The following is an 18496-nucleotide window of genomic DNA, read 5'->3' on the forward strand; positions in this document are numbered from 1 at the left end:
ATAAATCAACGCTAAGCAGCTCACACGAGGGAAGAGAAGAGAAGCTTTCGAAATGTGATGGTAAAGAAGAATGTTGAAAATTAGGTGGCTGCAGGCACTGAATCAAAACGGAGAAAAAAAAGACACGACAAAAAGGAGGAATCGGTTGGTACGACAAGAGGGTACGTAGGAGGCATCAGGGAATATAGTTTGCTAATGGAGGGAAGTGCGTGTGTGTTTGGAAGGGGGAGGGAGAGGGGTATGAATTCTAGACAGCGACCAAGGCTTTAACACAATAAGTAGTTTCAGATGTGTGTAGGTTGCTGCAGTTGTGCAGAGATGATGATGATGAGGTTTGCAGAGATGATGATGATGATGAGGTTTGCACAGGATAGGCTAAAATGGAGAGCTGCATCAGATCAGTCTTCGGAGTCAGAACAGCAACCACCACCACCACCACCACCACCACCACCACCACCACCACCACTTACGACTTCTATATACGAATTCCTTCACATTTCCGTGGATCCCTTGGATCCCATAAGCACTTGTAATATCTACACCCTCCCAGTAGCAAGAGTAGATGTTATTCAGACTACTCCACCGACCACACAACTCATGTCAACAGCAGAAGAACACAAAACAGCAGACGAAATCTTTCTGTACTGTTAGCGTTAGAGCGGAGAGGACATCACAATATCCTTTGGACGGTTCGCTAAAAGACTGACAGCTAGCGTAACACGAGCGAACACCAGCGAACACCAGCGAATGCGAACGGAACACGACCGAACGCAGTTAGCTCGCGCTCGCCTAGCATTTACATCAGAGAGAATTCTCGTGCGTTGACGCTCGTTCGCTTGTCTTCGCTCCGATATAAAGCATGCTTTAGGATCTACAGGTCTGGAAGCAAGACGAACTTCATTTAATAAAAACTCTCGCCTCTGTGTCGCTCCGAAGATAATTAAAAATCTCGCTAGCGTTGGCTCTAGAGGCGAGACAGCCGAATAAAAAATAAAATAGAATATAACGTCGAGCAAGCTGCCTCTACGTCCCATTCGCTAATATAAGCGGAAAACTTTTATTTCACCGTACGGCAAAAAAGACAGGCTTGAAGTCTGGTCATCGTACTGTTTGCACTGCTTCCGTTAGTCTGCTATCTGCAGCTGACATCGTCCAACTCCCCCCGGGCGCCTCCGCGTCACATATCACGAACTCCGAGCAGCCGCTCGTCAAACCAAATCGATACGTCGACAACAGCCTCCCAAGAGAAAACATGTGGACGCAACCACAAGTTTCACTGCTAGGAATTTTTTAGGTCACCACCCCTAACGTTGCTTCGATGCAGATATCCATTCCTGTCCACTGCATCAACTACCTGCTTTTTTTATACAACTCGTTCTGGTCTCAGGCTGGTTCTTTTTGTTTGTCTGGCTACTGTACACATCATCTAACAGAAGCTGTATTTAATAACGCACTCTACACGTCTGGCTACCACCACTACTAAGTAACCAACGAATGCTGTTTTTCCAATCCCTCACAATCCAGTCCCACTTCTTATTTCCCCATTTCCCTCGTCAATATACAGATTAAACGTGAACAACCATCCGTTACACCTCTCCAGATTTTGGCCGCTTGCATCATTATATCAATGCTGACTACTCCATCTGGCTTCGACACAGTATTACCCTCCTTATCCCACACCGGCTAAGAACGGGGAACATTCCGTTCTATTCCACATTGTCAAAAGATATTTCCTAATACACGAATGAAACGTTTTTGCTAAATTTGTTCACTATATTAACCGTAGTGTTAAAATGGCTTCTCGAGTGCCCTTGCTACTCCTAAAACCAAACTGCCCTGCTCTCAATCTACTTCCAATATTTCCTCAAGCACTTTTTCAGTAATCTTGTATCATTGGTTAATTTATGACTCAAGAGATAATGTAGAGGAAAAAGCCGAGAGCCAGCGTTCATTTACTTCTATCTGTATCTCTATATCATCAATAGGAATATTACTTTCTGAATTATGGTGTGCGCGAAACGCGACACTCTCATGAGCGAAGCAAAATTGGTCGGTACATCACAGTTAAGATAATGTGTCGAGGGGAATATTTTGCGCCACCATCTCTCACCCGATCTTCCTGCACACAGCTCTTACGGATATCCTTATCACAAAGTTATCTACGTAATTTACTCCTTATCTTTTATATTAGACGGTTGAGAGCGAAATCCCGTTACGTAAACCGCCGGCATTAATTTCTAACACCGCGAGATAAGGAGAAAATTATGAGAATGATTAACATGAAATAATCTGAAAATCATCTGCTTGTGCAGTGCTACTGCACACACATACGGCTGCCAGGAACTCGCGTATCAACTTGTCCTGAGTGGTTTTTTTACATGACTGCACTCTGGTTGTGATCGGTTGCTTAGTTGGATTCATGCTTGACGTTGGCTTTAAGATGCTAGAGGACGCGCGTGGCCACAATAATTGAAACTGTTCGCTCGAAGAACCGAAAAGGAAATAAAAATGAACAACATAATTGAGCAGTAAACAAGCAGTAAATGATAGACAAATACCTAAGTGTTGAGTTATAAAAGGGGCCAAAGTACCAAAAGTTACCAAACAGTACTGAACAGTAGTCTAAAATAGCTGGGAAAGTCGCCACATTCCCTCTTAGTTATCATACTGGTTGCGTCACACAGTTTTACATGGCATTTGGCACAGGTAGCCCCACTGACTAGGACAGATAGCGAAGTCACAACCGAAGTACATGTTGCTCAGTACATAAACTGCACTCTGTCGAAACATGATTAATATTAACTATTGGAAATATGCGTAACTTACAAGTGTTAGCACACTGCCTTGCTAAAATAAATAAATAAACAAACAAAAAAGCATAAGATTCGAGGAATGCTGTCATGATCGGAAAGGGGTTCGGATGCAGATTCAAGCGGTTTTCCAACACTCCACTGTGCGTGCAGAGGCACAGACATTAAGAAGTCATTCAAGGAAGGCAGCACTGCGGTGCGAATGTTGTTATAGGACACGCGCCCAAACACGAACTTCACTATGTTGTTTCATCAATTACCGGTCCTAACATTGGTTTGATACAGTTTTCATTCTATAGCTTGCCAGCTCTCTTCATTCTGGCTTCAGTGTTCGATCCCACGTCATCAACCGCACGGCTTATATACGACATTCCCGTCCAACTGCTTCCTTCCACCATCTCTTCAACTATAGTTTTCATCAGCGAGTCTTATTGCATTATGTACTCAACCATTCTATCTCTCTAATTCATTATGTTGGTTGCCGGACTTCCTTTTCTTCTTGACCTGTTACAGAACGTCTTCATTCCTCAATCCATAAGGCTATCACTCCCCTGTTGCATAATATTTCAAAAATTTGTAACAGGTTGATTACTGCCTTTCCCTGGGTCCACGTTTGGCATCCATACAGAGTTGTGTTATAAAGAGCTTCTTCTCTATCTTTTCTTGTCTCAGGATTTATATTTTTGGACTTCAGCAGCCGTTTCTTTTCACAGAAGCTCCTTTTACGTTGTGCAAATCTTGCTTCTGTGCCTTCCTTGCACCTTTCTTCTTGATCCTACTTGTGAGCAAAATTCGTTAAGTGTTTTCAAGTGTCTCGCCTGCGCGAGTTTAACATTTAGACCACCAGTAATTCCAGTTCTACACAGGGCTGAATCTTTCTGCTTGTGGTAGCAGATAGCAATATGATCAACCTACAAAACATTAACGGTGTGGTTGCTTATACTCAGTCGAGTTGCTGATTCCATTTTTCTGCAAGACGTTCCAACGTTCGATCCAGTTGCCTTCCTCAGGTGCTCCGAGCTTCTTGTTACGTGCAGGCTCTGCTTGGACTGCAGAGGGACACAGCTCACACCACATGAAAAAGACGACTGTATCGGTCGTTGAAACGACGTGCGCTAAAATGAAATCAACAACTTGACTGAATACAAGCAAGCATTCCATTTTTTAAAAGAAGCACATAAAAGTTAAGATTTTTTAAATATTAGTTAGTATTTACTTTTTTTATAGGCTAGAGCTAAAGCATCATCACTACCAGCAGTCTGATCGTCTTCTTCTTCTTCTTCTTCTTCTTCTTCTTCTTCCTGTTTTTGCATTTATGGAGTGGTCATTATTTTCAGCATATTGGCATGTTCCGGATATTGGGGATTAATCTATCACGCAGAGTTAACCTGAGCAATTGAATAGTAACACTTCTCGAAGATGTAACAACGGCTGTCTTCTTTCTATTAATCCGCATGAGTTGGATAATGACATGTCATCAACAAACTCGCTCACACAGGGACGTTCCAGTACCTCATTTCATTTGATAATTAATATCAATATCAATACTTAAATTCGGACTACTATCCCGATAATACCGGAACAAAATTAGCAATTATCGCAAGGTACTTAATGCTTATAATGTATTTTCTATTTTCATGTGGAAATTATGCTGTGTGAGCGTGAACCAACATGAGCATCAACTGAAACAAAAACGTATTTATGTCTAGTACTAGGCTTATATTTTTTGCGGTTTTTTTTTTCTTCTTACATACCCCATAATTCAGATATCATGCCTTGTATTCAAAATGAGCACTTGTTTCTCTAAAAGCAAAAGCAAGAAGCTGTTCTTAAATAAACGAACGCTTATTTTGAATACAAGGACAAATACACGAATTATGTTATGTTTACATTAACGAAATGGAATATAAAATGAATAATTTAACACTTTCCCAAGGTAATAGTATGAAAGGGTGCTGAAAAGTAATGCCTCCGAACTCTTGAAGCTTTTTTAAAATAAAACAAACGTTATTAACATTCTACACCTAATATTCTACATCCTTATTCTTCATGTCTACGCATTTGCAGGCCTCTGTTGCTGGAGGGCGCGGAACTGTAGCGTGTAACATGTCGGTGTGTAACGTATGTACCTGTGTCGGTGCGTGAGAAACAACATGCTGTAATCGAGTTTCGAATTGTGAGAGTTTGTTGACACATGTAGCACGCTCTCCTTCACCGTGACCATACCAGATCACACACGAGCGCTGTAACACCTGCAACAATCCCACGCCTTCGGTTCACTGCCTTCGATTATTTGTCCTCCATTCAGTTCCGTCTTGGTACCATCCATTTTACAGCTGTTTCCAAAACTTAAAGAACAACTTCGAGGACTTCACTTTGTTTAGTGATGAAGTGGTGCAAGCAGAGGTGAGGTCGTGGCTCCATTAATAAAGTCAAACATTCTGCATGCAGTGACAATATCAACAAACTAGTATCTCGTTGGGAGACACGTATCACTCAGAACTGTTACAGAGCGTCGTTGGGCAATAGACAGCTCCACTCGAACTATCAACACAATACTGGTGACTACTTTGAAGGATAGTAAAACTATGAATCAAGTATCTATTACGTGTAAGTTGTAAATAAATATGAAACTTCCTGGCAGATTAAAACTGTGTGCACCGACCGAGACTCGAACTCGGGACCTTTGCCTTTCGCGGGCAAGTGCTCTACCATCTGAGCTACCGAAGCACGACTCACGCCCGGTCCTCACAGCTCTACTTCTGCCAGTATCTCGTCTCCTACCTTGGCAGAAGTAGAGTTGTGAGGACCGGGCGTGAGTCATGCTTCGGTAGCTCAGATGGTAGAGCACTTGCCCGCGAAAGGCAAAGGTCCCGAGTTCGAGTCTCGGTCTGTGCACACAGTTTTAATCTGCCAGGAAGTTTCATATCAGCGCACACTCCGCTGCAGAGTGAAAATCTCATTCTGTAAATAAATAGTTGACACTATTAAAGTTCCAATCCTCGTACTTAAGAGTACTGACAGTTATGTTGCTGAATTCTGATATCTCTATTACAAATTCCACGCCGGCCACTGTGGCCGCGGGGTTCTAGTCCGGAACCGCGCTGCTGCTACGGTCGCAGGTTCGAATCCTCCCTCCGGCATGTATGTGCGTGATGTCCTTAGGTTAGTTAGGTTTAAGTAGTTCTAAGTATAGGGGACTGATGACCTCAGACGTTGAGTCCTATAGTGCTTGGAGCCATTTGAACGATATTGAACAAATTCCACGTCGTCTGTAATTCTCGCTACTACACTCTTGTTTCTTATACATCACGATTTAATTTCTCCGTTTACTAGCAGTGAACGTTTATTATTTTCTCCAACACCATTTGACACTTTCGATACCGACACACTGATAGTTCGACGATTTTATAATTATTAGGTGCCAGAGTCACCTCATTGACATATCGTCTTTATAGGCACTGTCAAGTGATTCTGCAATTTGTAAACTGTCATTTTTTAATAATGTATTAATGCTGAAATGTGTATGGTAATTGCAGAATCACTTATCAATGGCTGCAAAACAGAAACAGCAAAGTGTGTGCAGAGGGAATTAAAGTGACAGTCAAATGGCGAAAGTATCATCTTTTAGATTTGTATTTCTCAGAATACACTTAGTCTGGATACCTCCAAACAAAAGTAACGACAAATCGGAGCAGAACTAACGATAAATTGAAGCGGGAGTAGCGGAAAATCAAAACGGAAGTAGCGATAAACAGAAGTACATGTATACGCACATCGGAATAGAAGTACCCATACATTGAAATAAAAGTATCCATACATCGAGATGGAGGTAGTGACACGTCAGGACAGAAGTATCGACACCCCGAAACGGAAGTATTGACGCACTTTGTGATCTCAGAACTTCGGCACACAACCGCCCGCTACGGTGCTGCCACGGCGCGGCGGCTCGGCGACTCAGGCGCCACCTGTTGCGGCTATTTATTGGCGCCTGGGCACGGCTTAGCGCCATTACGGGCCAGCACTAACTAATGGACCCGCGGGCAACGCGCTGCATACAGAGCAGCCGAGAGTCGGGACTCTGTACGTGTCTGCTGTGCACACGCCACGGGCAGCTCCTACCAATCCAAGTCCGGCAATCAGTTACAGGGACACAGACAAATTTACCCTGCTTGTCAAAAAAACTGTGGAACAGCACTACACAAAGCTGTAGGTTGATAATCTTTATAAATACAACCAGTTACAGTCAGATTACATATCATCTTCAGGTACCTTACGACAAATATCGATTGTCTTATGCCTCTTCCTTAATCTTCTGCCAACTTTATTCATTTTTAATTTCATCGAGCACTCCAAGTCTTCTTCTTCTTCTTCTTCTTCTTCTTCTTCCTCTCCTATTTCCTGCAGTCTTTGCTTCAATGAGTCTTTGTTGCATACATTTTGTTCGCAGTATACATGGTGATTCCGTGATGATGATACAAAATTTCAGGGATGATGGAGAAGGCTAAATGTATCAGTTTGAGGTAACAGACCTTGGTCCGCAAACGACCGAGTCGAAAGTTATAAGCAAAAATCCTTCCGACACCTCTGACAGTGGACCTTCTGTACAGCTCTTTTCTTTCCGTGTTTAGGGAGGACTTAGTGTAGATCAGAACAAGGAAAAATCGTCCAGTAAACGTGAGTCCCAAAAATGTGTACCTTAAGAGCTATGAGCACTTGTCCAATAGAAGAGAAGTGTTTCACAGTAACAAAAATAAACAAGTGCTCATAGCTCTTAAAGTATTCATTTTAGAGCCCATTTTTACTGGACATTTTTTCTTATATTGACCCATACTACCTCTTTCCAAAATGTGGAAAGAAAAGACTGCGCAGTGAACGAGGACCATTATCAGAGGTATAAGAACGATTTTCGCTTATAACTTTCGACTCAGTTGTTTCCGGGTCAGGGTCCCTTACGTCACCCAAGATGTTTTCCTCACTCTTATCATTTACAGTAGTTATCTTTCCTCTATTATTCTTGGAAGTTCGCCATTCTGTCGCTGCATTTGAGTTTCACTATTTTTCTTCACAACCACAATTAAAAACAGCCCACGTATCCCCCATTTTTGTGTCGATTATTCGCTGTCATACAATACTACACTCCAGATAGAACATTCGGCCAATTTGTTTTTTAATTCTATCGAAATTCTTTTTGCTGTCAATAGACTTCTCATCTTCACCAAAGCTCTTTTATTCCATAATATTTCCGTTCTTCCTCTGTATCAGCCAACTCGTTTTCCTTTCTATTGCTATGGCTCTTGCTTTTTCTAACGCTTTCTCAACTAGTTTCTCAGCATAGATATCGAAAACGTTCGTGGCCAGACAATTTTCTAAGAAATCGTCAAAAACGTTCTCGTGTCTTTCCTCGCCTCCAATACTTACCGCCACTCTCTGTCTTGTGTGGAGTTCCTTTATCATCCTATTATCCTTCCAGTCTACAGTCAAATCTTTCACGGTGCTCCCGAGGATACCACAGTCCAATCTGCAGAACGCCTTCTCCAATCAGAAAAACATATACACATATCCTTGTTAACTTCTAGCATTCTTCATTCTATCGTCCTCAAACATCCACATTCTTGTACACAACACGTGACGAGCCAAATCTGTGCTAATTGTTCGTTAATCGACCTTTGTGCAAGGCCAATACAAGCAATATTAATCGATTATCGAGAAGGGAAGCTGCTCTAAACACACAATAAAACGAGAAAAAACCGAAAATATAAGAGATGTTAAAGCTTTTGTCGCTTGAAAGATGTAACAGTAACTACGCCACTGTTTGATTCGAGCAAGCCCAATGGAAGGAAGGAGCCAATCGATTTAAAATTTGTGTTTGTGATCAAAGCGCGTGATACGTGATCAAAGGAGATGAGAGAGAATCCTCTAGTCATTGCTTTTTCACACTAGAACATTCAGACGTTACACTTGGCACGAATTTACAGGGTTCCTCTCTAAGTCAACTGCGCCCTCCGCCATAAATCATCCATCATCATCATCATCATCATCATCATCATCATCATCGAAGTCAACTAACAAGCGATGAGGAGCAGCGAGCACCTGATCCCCTAACACTTCGGCTACCCGGCAGTACATACAGCTGGGCTGAAATACGCCAATAGCGCCTTGCGCCGCCCCACTGTGTACTATTAGATAGTCTGTCGCGCCATGGATTACGTGCATCACTTAAACGGGACAAAAAAAAATTTGTCGCTGCCAGACTAATTAATAGCACTGATTTTAAACACATTTTCCCTTGACTAAAGCGTTGTCTTTCCACATAATGGGAAGCAGAAAGTTAAAACGCGTCATTCAGGGTTTATTTTCGTCCCCGGCGTGTTTAGAAGGCTGTCGTATTTAGGAATCTTAATAGGCTAACGTGTCACTCCCAGAAGCAGGAAGCTAGCAGGAAACACCAACTGGATGTGACGAGGACCAAGCAGAGAAGATGTCGCGAACAGAGGGAGATGTTTCTTACTAATCTAAAAACTGAATTTAAATGGGTACAATTATGATCCAACATCCTAATCACTTGCGTTCTATCGTAAACCAACCGAAATCTAAGGATTCCCGAGTTGGCCTGGCAATAAACTTATAAAATGCAAAATTTACGCCCACTGTCTGTTTGACTTTTTCAGTGGAGTGCAGTCGTATCTGTGAAAAACAACACTTTAATCAAGAAGTTACTATCTATAAAAGGTCAGAACAAATCACCAGTGACGACAGAACTACTACTGTGAAATATGGCGGCGGGCTCTACACCACGTCTCACAAGAAGATTTTTGTAACTTTTGTTTTATATTTATAATATATGAAGTTCAGAACGCAGTATCACAAAGCACACCTACCCAACTCCCAAAAATTCTCGAGAACATTGAATTTGAAGACTTCCGAGGAACTTTTAAGTCAACAAAATTAGCGCGACTTTCACGACGGGTCGCGTGGCTCACTCGACAGTTTCAGAGAAGGTTAATCTTGTAATAAATTCATCACTGGTTTAAATCTCGCTATGGTCTTTTTTGTTTTATTTTTTCCATTCAGTTTGAAACCTACATATTCAAATATAAATTCATGAAATATAGGCTAATTAGTAGACAAAAAATGGTTCAAGTGGCTCTGAGCACTATGGGACTGAACTTCTGAGGTCATTAGTCCCCTAGAACTTAGAACTAGTTAAACCTAACTAACCTAAGGACATCACAAACATCCATGCCCGAGGCAGGATTCGAACCTGCGACTGTAGCGGTCTTGCGGTTCCAGACTGCAGCGCCTTTAACCGCACGGCCACTACGGCTGGCAATTAGTAGACAGCTAATCATCGTTTTATTAAAAACTCACATTCTTGTTTATAATTACATATCACACAAATTGCAAATATAAATTAATAGTTATCTATATTTTATAAGAGATTCTTGATTAATATTGTTTAAATTAAAAGAAAACATTACCAATTTATTATCAATCTTTTGTAAGAATCGATGATTAATAATTTATATTTGCAATGAAAACCGGAATTAAGTGCGATATGTGATTATAAACGAATGATAATTAGATGTGTGTTAATAAGCAAATATTTGTGAATTTTACAGTCAAATGATGTAGGTATTCCAACTGAACGGAAACAGTAAAATAAAAAAAGACCATAGTGTGATTCGACCCAGCGATCCACTGACTACCCGATTACCGTTCTCCAACACTAGTGACTGAGCCAAGCATTCCGTTGTTAAATTCACCTTAATTTTAGAGAATCAAAGTTCCTCGAAAAACATGGAAGTGGATTTTCTCGAGAATTTGTGAGAGTTGCGTCGTCCTGCTTTGGCGGAGTTGTATTTGAGTTCTGAACCTGACGTACCATAAATATAAAAAAAGTACAAAAATCCGATCTTCGGGTGGTCTCCTTGTCAGGTAATGAGCATAAAGCATTACACTTAGCCTCTCATTATTTCAGATATCCATAATTATGACGTTATCTGCGTCACGTGGGCCAACGCGAATCTTTTCAAGTGACAGCAACAGTCCCCCCGCAGCGAAGGAACGAGACTTAACTGTCACAATGGCGTACCTAGTCAAAGTCAAAACCGCGCGGTTCTCCAGATCTAGAAATGAACAGCTCCTAACATGTACGGAGACATTATCTCCACACTCGAGTGTTTATTTCATAGTCTTCTTAAACACAAATGATTTAGTCGACTCAAAATCTCGAAGAAATTGTACTCACTGTTATTACAAACACTCATTAGTTAAAAAATGGTTCAAATGGCTCTGAGCACTATGGGACTTAACTTCTGAGGTCATCATTAGTCCCATAGAACTTAGAAAAACTTAAACCTGACTAACCTAAGGACATCACACACATCCATGCCCGAGTCAGGATTCGAACCTGCGACCGCAGCGATCGCGCGGTTCCAGACTGTAGCGCCTAGAACCGCTTGGCCACCACGGCCGGCCACTCACTAGTAGTTGACGCGTATTTGCACGATATGTACGAACACGAACGTGCTCTAATTTCAGCTTACGCCACACTGCTGTAACCTCGTGTCAGAACACGGAAAGTACCACTGATTTCAGGAGTTTCTGTATTTCTCCCAGAGTAAAATGTCCCAGGACGAGGAGAAAATTAAATGTCGCGGCTTCTGTACTGTTCTGCGAATACTGACTTCTTTTGTTTCTTACAAGACACTTTATATACATTTAAGTAAATCAAGAATTCGTTAGACTGTTGATATTTCTTTTGGTTGCATGTAGAAAGGTACGATATGAAAATATATGAATCGCCAGTGGCCTGAAGTGAAACTACTGTATGAAACTTGTTGAAAAGTTACACGCATATAGGGAATACTAAGGAAACACACACACACACACACACACACACACACACACACATACACACACACACACACACACACCAGCGCGCGCGCGCGCGCGACACAGGTAAGTTACAAAGTATTCGCCCGACTGCTTCTTGATTGCTGGTTGTAAGTCTGCGACCCGTAGTAGTCAGGATTAATACTGGAAACAGAGGTCCACAGAAGAACGGCACGTTCCGTCAGATGTCAGTTTGGTAAGCATGACAGCCCCACGATAAACACTTCACATTTCAGTGGCCGCCACTGCTAGAGAGGCTTTGTGCATCATTGAGATGTTTGATGTTGAAATTGTGGAAGCATGCGTTACAGCTTTATCATCATTTCGAAAAAAATTAAAGTTAAGTAATTCTTTTGTCGGTCTGCAGGTACACGTCGCCGGCGTGGAACTCATTTAATCCCCGCGTCAGTACAACGAGGCACGCCGCTAAGGGAGCCAAGTGAAAGACCTCACCTGGACTGGACCGACACAGCTGCGACATGTCCTCTACTGCCGCACTGCGTCGATGGGTACGTCATTTCCTTTTCGCTCCTCTAATGTGCGCGGGATTTAAAAGTGTACCAAGACTGCGGAAATATACCTACAGACAAATAATTACGTAAATTTATTTGCTTGATGCGGTAATTATGACCACTAGTTGTACTTGGACATACGAAGTTACCATGAAGAGGAAATTACAGTCGACAGTCGTTCTTCCCGTTCACCGTGGAACATGATAAGACTAAAAATTACACATTGCAGGCTTTCACAGGGCCCGCATCTAAGTATTTTGTGGGCATCACGCCGTGGTCCTGCGCGTACTTCTGCTCCTAATGTTTCGCCTCCCAATAGCGCGTACATCATGAGAGACAATAAAGATTCCGACTGCAGTTTCAAAGTTTAACAAGTTCAGCAAAGCAAACTATTTACACGCATCCACGCAACGGCTGGGCTGTGGCGTCATCATACGGCTTCCTACGACTGAGGAGTCGCGCCGACGTATATGCTGCAGCTTCTAGTGTGGCGGAGTTGGCGCCGTTTCAAAACTCTGTGGTATCCTGGTCCCAAAGAATCAGGTACCCTTGTCCCAAAGAATGAGGTACCCTTGTTCCAAAGAACGACAGAGCTGATTTACCTGTGTTTCGCCAAACAACAATTGCTCTTGTGTTCCTTAACCCGGCCGTTAATGATACTTTTTGTGGTTCCTATTGTTGCCCGCATGTGCTTCTATATCCTTCCTGCTCTGGCTAGCAGCAGGCGTGAGTCCTTTGCAGAGATCTTATATTCGCGATCTTTCTTGTTGGTTTAGACACTGTGTCCATGCAAATTTCTTAGTGTTCTTCCGATGCGCTCTGTTACTATTTTTACGGATAGGACCAGGAAACGACGACATTCGTTTCTTCGATAGACCATAGGTCTCTCAATTTGAACCAATTATTTGAGAACCTATAGTCTCTGGCAACGTCTCCCGCTTTCGGAGACGCAAGGTTAGCAGAGAAATATACGTGGAGGTACACTATGTGATCAAAAGTATCCCGACACCTGACTGAATATTACTTACAAATTCATGGCGTCCTCCATTGGTAATGCTGGAATTCAATATGGTGTTGGCTCACAATTAGCCTTGATGAAAGCTTCCATTTTCGCAGGCATACAATCAGGTGCTGGAAGGTTTCTTGGGGAATGGCAGCCCATTCTTCATGGAGTTCTGCACTCAGGAGAGGCATCTATGTCGGTCGGTGATGCCTGGCACGGAGTTCCAGAACATCCCAATGGTGTTCTATAGGATATAGGATTCAGGTCAGGGCTCTGTGCAGGCCAGTCCATTACAGGGGTGTTATTGTCTTGTAACCACTCCGCCATAGGCCGTGAATTATGAACAGAGACTCAATTGTGTTGCGAGATGCAATCGCCATCCCCGAATTGCTCTTCAACAATGGGAAGCAATAAGGTGCTTAAAACATCAATGTAGGCCTGTGCTGTGATAGTGTCACGCAAAACAATAAGGGGTGCAAGCTCCCTCCATGAAAAACTCGACCACACCGTAACACCACCGCCTCCGAATATTACTGTTGGCACTACACACGCTGGCAGATGACGTTCACCGGGGATTCGCCATAGCCTCATCCTGCCATCGGAACGCCACATTGTGTACTGTGATTCTTCACTCAATACAACGTTTTTCCAATGTTCAATCGTCCAAGGTTTACACTACTTACACGAAGCGAGGCGTCGTTTGGCATTTACTGCCGTGTGTGTGCCTTATGAGCAGCCACTCGACCATGAAATCGAAGTTTTCTCACCTCCCGCCTAACTGCCATAATACTTGCGGAGGCGGCGTTTGGCATTTACTGGCGTGTGTGTGCCTTATGAGCAGCCACTCGAACATGAAATCGAAGTTTTCTCACCTCCCGCCTAACTGTCATAATACTTGCAGTGGATCCTGATGCAATTTGGAATTCCTGTGTGATAGTCTGGATAGATGTCTGCCTTTTACACATTACGACCCTCTTCAACTGTCGGCGGTCTCTGTCAGTCAACAGACGAGGTCACCCTGTACGCTTTTTTTATACCGTACGTGTCCCTTCACGTTCCCACTTCAGTATCACATCGGAAACAGTGCATGTTTGGGAGTGTGGAAATCTCGCGTACGACGTATGACAAATGACACCCAATCACCTGACCACGTTCGAAGTCCGTGAGTTCCGCGGAGCGCCCCATTTGCTCTCTCACGATGTCTAATGACTACTGAGGTCGCTAATATGGAGTACCTTGCAGTAGGTGGCAGCACAATGCACCTAATATGAAAAACGTATATTTTTGTGGATGGTCGGATACTTTTTATCACATAGAGTATGTTCCGTCAATGCAACTAACTGAAGGCAGTTTGTTTATTGCCATAGGCGTTGCGCTTCTTTTATTTGGGAAGCATCTTCAGTTGTCACATCGCATATATCACCCACAAATGTGGGTGAAAGAGCGCCAGAAATCGGCCAGCCGGAGCATGAAAACAACGAATACATCTCCAGGATCACACCCATGAGATAACAGCGCTGAAAATTGCCACTGGTGATGCTTCCCAAATAAATGAAGCGTAACGCGTATGGCAATAAACAACCTCTAATTAGCTGCATAGACGGAACACACCACTACGAATTTAAAGCAACTAAAGAAAGACGGAAAACAGAAAAAAACGAGAATATACCTTGGATTTTCGCCTAATATCGATAAAACAAAAATCACCAAGGAGCGAAAATGTTAGCTAATACACAAAGAACATTGTCCTCAAAACACGCTACACACAACTAGTTGACTTGCGAAGTATACCGGTAGATACGAGTATAGATATTCAAACTGAGTAACATTATTTGCGAAGTAAACATGTAAGTGGTCGCGTCGAGTAACATTCTTTCCTTGTGAAGAGTAATTTATCAGGGTAGCTGACCACATTAATAAGAATGTGGGTGGAGACATAATCACTGTCGCATCCAGTGCCAACAACGCGTGTTTCTTGGAAACTGGTGCAGTTTCCTGCAGCAGAGTGGGTGGTTGTGTGGGTGCGCAGCAGGGAGCGAGAACAATGGGGAAGGGTATCTCTGCCAGGTGTCGGGCGTCAGCGCTGCCGCCGTCATAATACGCCATTGTGTGTGTGTGTGTGTGTGTGTGTGTGTGTGTGGCGCAGTTCTGTATCGGCCGCTAAGGCCAGCAACCCAGCCAAGGAGGCGTGTCGTTCTGTCGGCAAACTATGGGCTCACATCGCCCCACCACAAGCCGCACGCTAGTCGCTCGCCAGATTACGTTCAGCTGGTTGAGGACAGAAACAAAGAGAACTCTAAGTATCTGTTAAACTGCAGCGTACCGCCGAATTACAGGCATCCAGGAAATAGCTGAGGATGTACGTTGCAATTGCTACTCTGAAATGAAAAGGTTGGCACAAGAGGGGAATTCGTGGCCAGCTGAATCAAACCATCAGAACAACGATGACTCAAAAAACAGATTGTTGCAAGCGGGAGGGAATGAAGGAGATATCCATCGCACTCGAGTAGGCCAGCAAGAATATGGGATTGAATATCAACTAGCAGAAAACAAAATATATGGCTTCTGGAAAAGCACGTAAGTAGAACTTGCCACCGTTATAAATTTAAGCAGTTACACTTTTAAGATAGTTTTTCAGTGTGGGATCGACAGTCACACACTCAAATGATACTTCTTACGAAATTAATAGCTGGCAATGAGCCACACTGTATTAAAAAAAACTTCTCGAGGCTCTTAACTCGTATCATCAAATTAACCACTTGTAACAGTAGTGCTTACATATGTACTAAAAACGTGATCATTAACATCACATGGTAGTGAAATGTTTGATGTCTTTGAGAGAAAGGTGCTTCGAAGAATCGCTAGGCAAATCTATGAATTTCGAAGAAATTTGAAATTCTGCCTGGGGACAAGCATGCAGAAAGTCATGAACAATGGTTCAACTTTTTTGAACCTTTTTACTTGTTATCCCTTTTCTCCCCCCACCTCCACCCCATCCCTTGGATTGTTAGAGTATATTATCCTCCCACAGTATATTTGTGCAACTACTACAAATAATGAGTCATTTTATAAACAAAATGAATTGTTCAGGCGGTCCTGAGGTGTGCATTTGTGATTTGTGTCACCTCTTTTCAGCCCCACTGTCAGCAATAGACGTGATGCGAGTATTTTACTGTCACCCCCCCCCCCCAGATAGCAACTGATGTGTGTGTCAAGTTTTGTACAAACTGCTTCAGGTATAACGGGGATACGTTGACCTCTCACTATCTCTGTAGCCCCCACCTTACTCTCAGGGGTTGTGGGCTTTCACATAAAATTATTGGTGGCCCTCAACTACGTACACTCAAGAGTTGAAATATTAAAAGTTTTGGCTGGTTTCGTTGTCTAGGGGCTGGGATACGCAGATGCCGCATTGCAATCCCAATACTGCTGAGTCTAAAGTATACTTATGAATATACACATCAATCGAATGGTCGAAGGTTCCTATCACTCGGCAATTGCGAATTTTGAATGTAACATAGAAATTTATAAATGAAAGACTGCAATTAAATAAAATCTGCAGGCACTATTTTTAACTACTTCAAATGATGAGTACGATAGCAGAGGTACCTTTAAGAATGCCGTTTATTGCTGCAAAACACTTAATCGTGTCGATGGTCTAGCAGTTAAATAAAATATAAGTTGAATAACAGGGAAACTATAGATTCCTACTTCACGTAATTAGTTATGAACAACAACATAGCTTGTGGGATATTCACTTCTAAACGCATACGACGTCTTCACTACAGAAGCCACAGAAATCTCACAAGTACCGAAGTCGGCACTACTTCTATCTCCCACGACCACGCGCAAACTGCCCAACACTCTCCAAGTATTTCCTGCGACCGTCCGTCGCATCTTCCCGTCCAGCACTTCCCCCGTGTCCTGTGCGACCGGATGCCCCTCCCCCACTTCCATAAAGGCTCTCCATTGACTTCGGTAGTCGCCTACCGTAGTAACGAGCGCTGTGATTGGCTAGGGCGCTTCTACCATGTCTCCAAGCCAGCGCACACTCACAAACATATTGAAACACATACGAAATACTGGATTTACATTTAAATAACTAGAAATTAAATAAATATTCCTACGGCTGGGTTATAAACACGCTCTAACACACAATATTAAATACATAAACAAATCAAATAAACATATATCAAAGGAATAGAAACAAAAGTAGGCCAGTAGCCTAATGTCTCTGTGCTTTCTAAAAAACAGTAAATATTTGACCAATTTCTTCATGAATAGTAGATATCGGATATAAACAAAGACACAGACGAATGAATATATATTTATAAGCATGCGGCTACCGTTTTTACGTGTAACTGTTGAGTACTTATGGCCTGACGCGATCAATAGTAATCGGCCACTTTGACCTCCAATAACTCGTGTACTATTCAAGTTACATGCCTGTAATTCATACCAATTTAGTTTTACACAAATAGCTTTCTAAAGACACGTCGATCGACAAAATCGGATCAACCGTTTAGATTTTGGAAACTCGTTTCTGAGTGTCACTTGTAAAATTTACAGTCAGATACCAAACTTTAAACTAATAAAGATATTGAAAATCTGATAACACCATCAGAATCGCCGTGTAAATAATGATGATGTACACGTTTCTTTTTGAGGTATCATGATTCCTCTGGCTAGTATTAATTTCTACACGAACTGTGAAATGTCGGCCATTATGGTTTCTCAAAGTCCGCCATCTCTGGCACTCCCGGCATACAAATCTCCTTCATCGACACAAAGCACAGTCCTCGAAACAGCGTCAACATGGAATTCCCAACCACGCGGTCGGCCTGGACCACGCGCTGGGGCTGCCCTTCTTGCTCCGGCTAAAGATCGTCACCACGCGGTTGCTGACGAGCCTCGGCTTGCCGAGCAGCCCCGCGGCCACGCCAACTCCGAACTTAGAAAATTTTCAGGGCGCCACGACGTCACCCGTTACCTCACAGGGTGGAGCGACATTAGGAATGTCACCAGTGAGTTTACCGACCCAAACAAATTTGGATTAGAAACTAATATCTGTTGTTATGGAGTTTAATACGCCATGGCTTCTCACGCCCATCCCCACCCCTAGGGGCATTAGGAATACATAGAACCACAATATTTTTCTACAAATAGTGTTTTATACATATACAAAATTTGGTTGAAACTGCTCCAGATGGTCCTGAATGTCAACGTCTCCTAATTTTCACCCTCATCCCTATTGGAAAGTGGCAGTTTTTGCT

The 18496-nt window shown here is 42.7% G+C and overlaps 1 protein-coding gene and 1 non-coding gene across 2 annotated transcripts in view; both read right to left on the minus strand.

Annotated features, from left to right (window-relative positions):
* LOC126417815 (forkhead box protein O) overlaps positions 1 to 18496 on the minus strand; it is a 690615-nt gene that overhangs the window by 294989 nt on the left and 377130 nt on the right. The window lies entirely within an intron of this gene.
* Positions 5467 to 5540, minus strand: Trnas-cga (transfer RNA serine (anticodon CGA)). The gene has a single exon. It is a non-coding gene; the product is annotated as a tRNA-Ser (tRNA).

Source organism: Schistocerca serialis, chromosome 1 (genome assembly GCF_023864345.2).
Source record: "Schistocerca serialis cubense isolate TAMUIC-IGC-003099 chromosome 1, iqSchSeri2.2, whole genome shotgun sequence".
Classification (NCBI taxonomy): Eukaryota; Metazoa; Arthropoda; class Insecta; order Orthoptera; family Acrididae; genus Schistocerca; species Schistocerca serialis.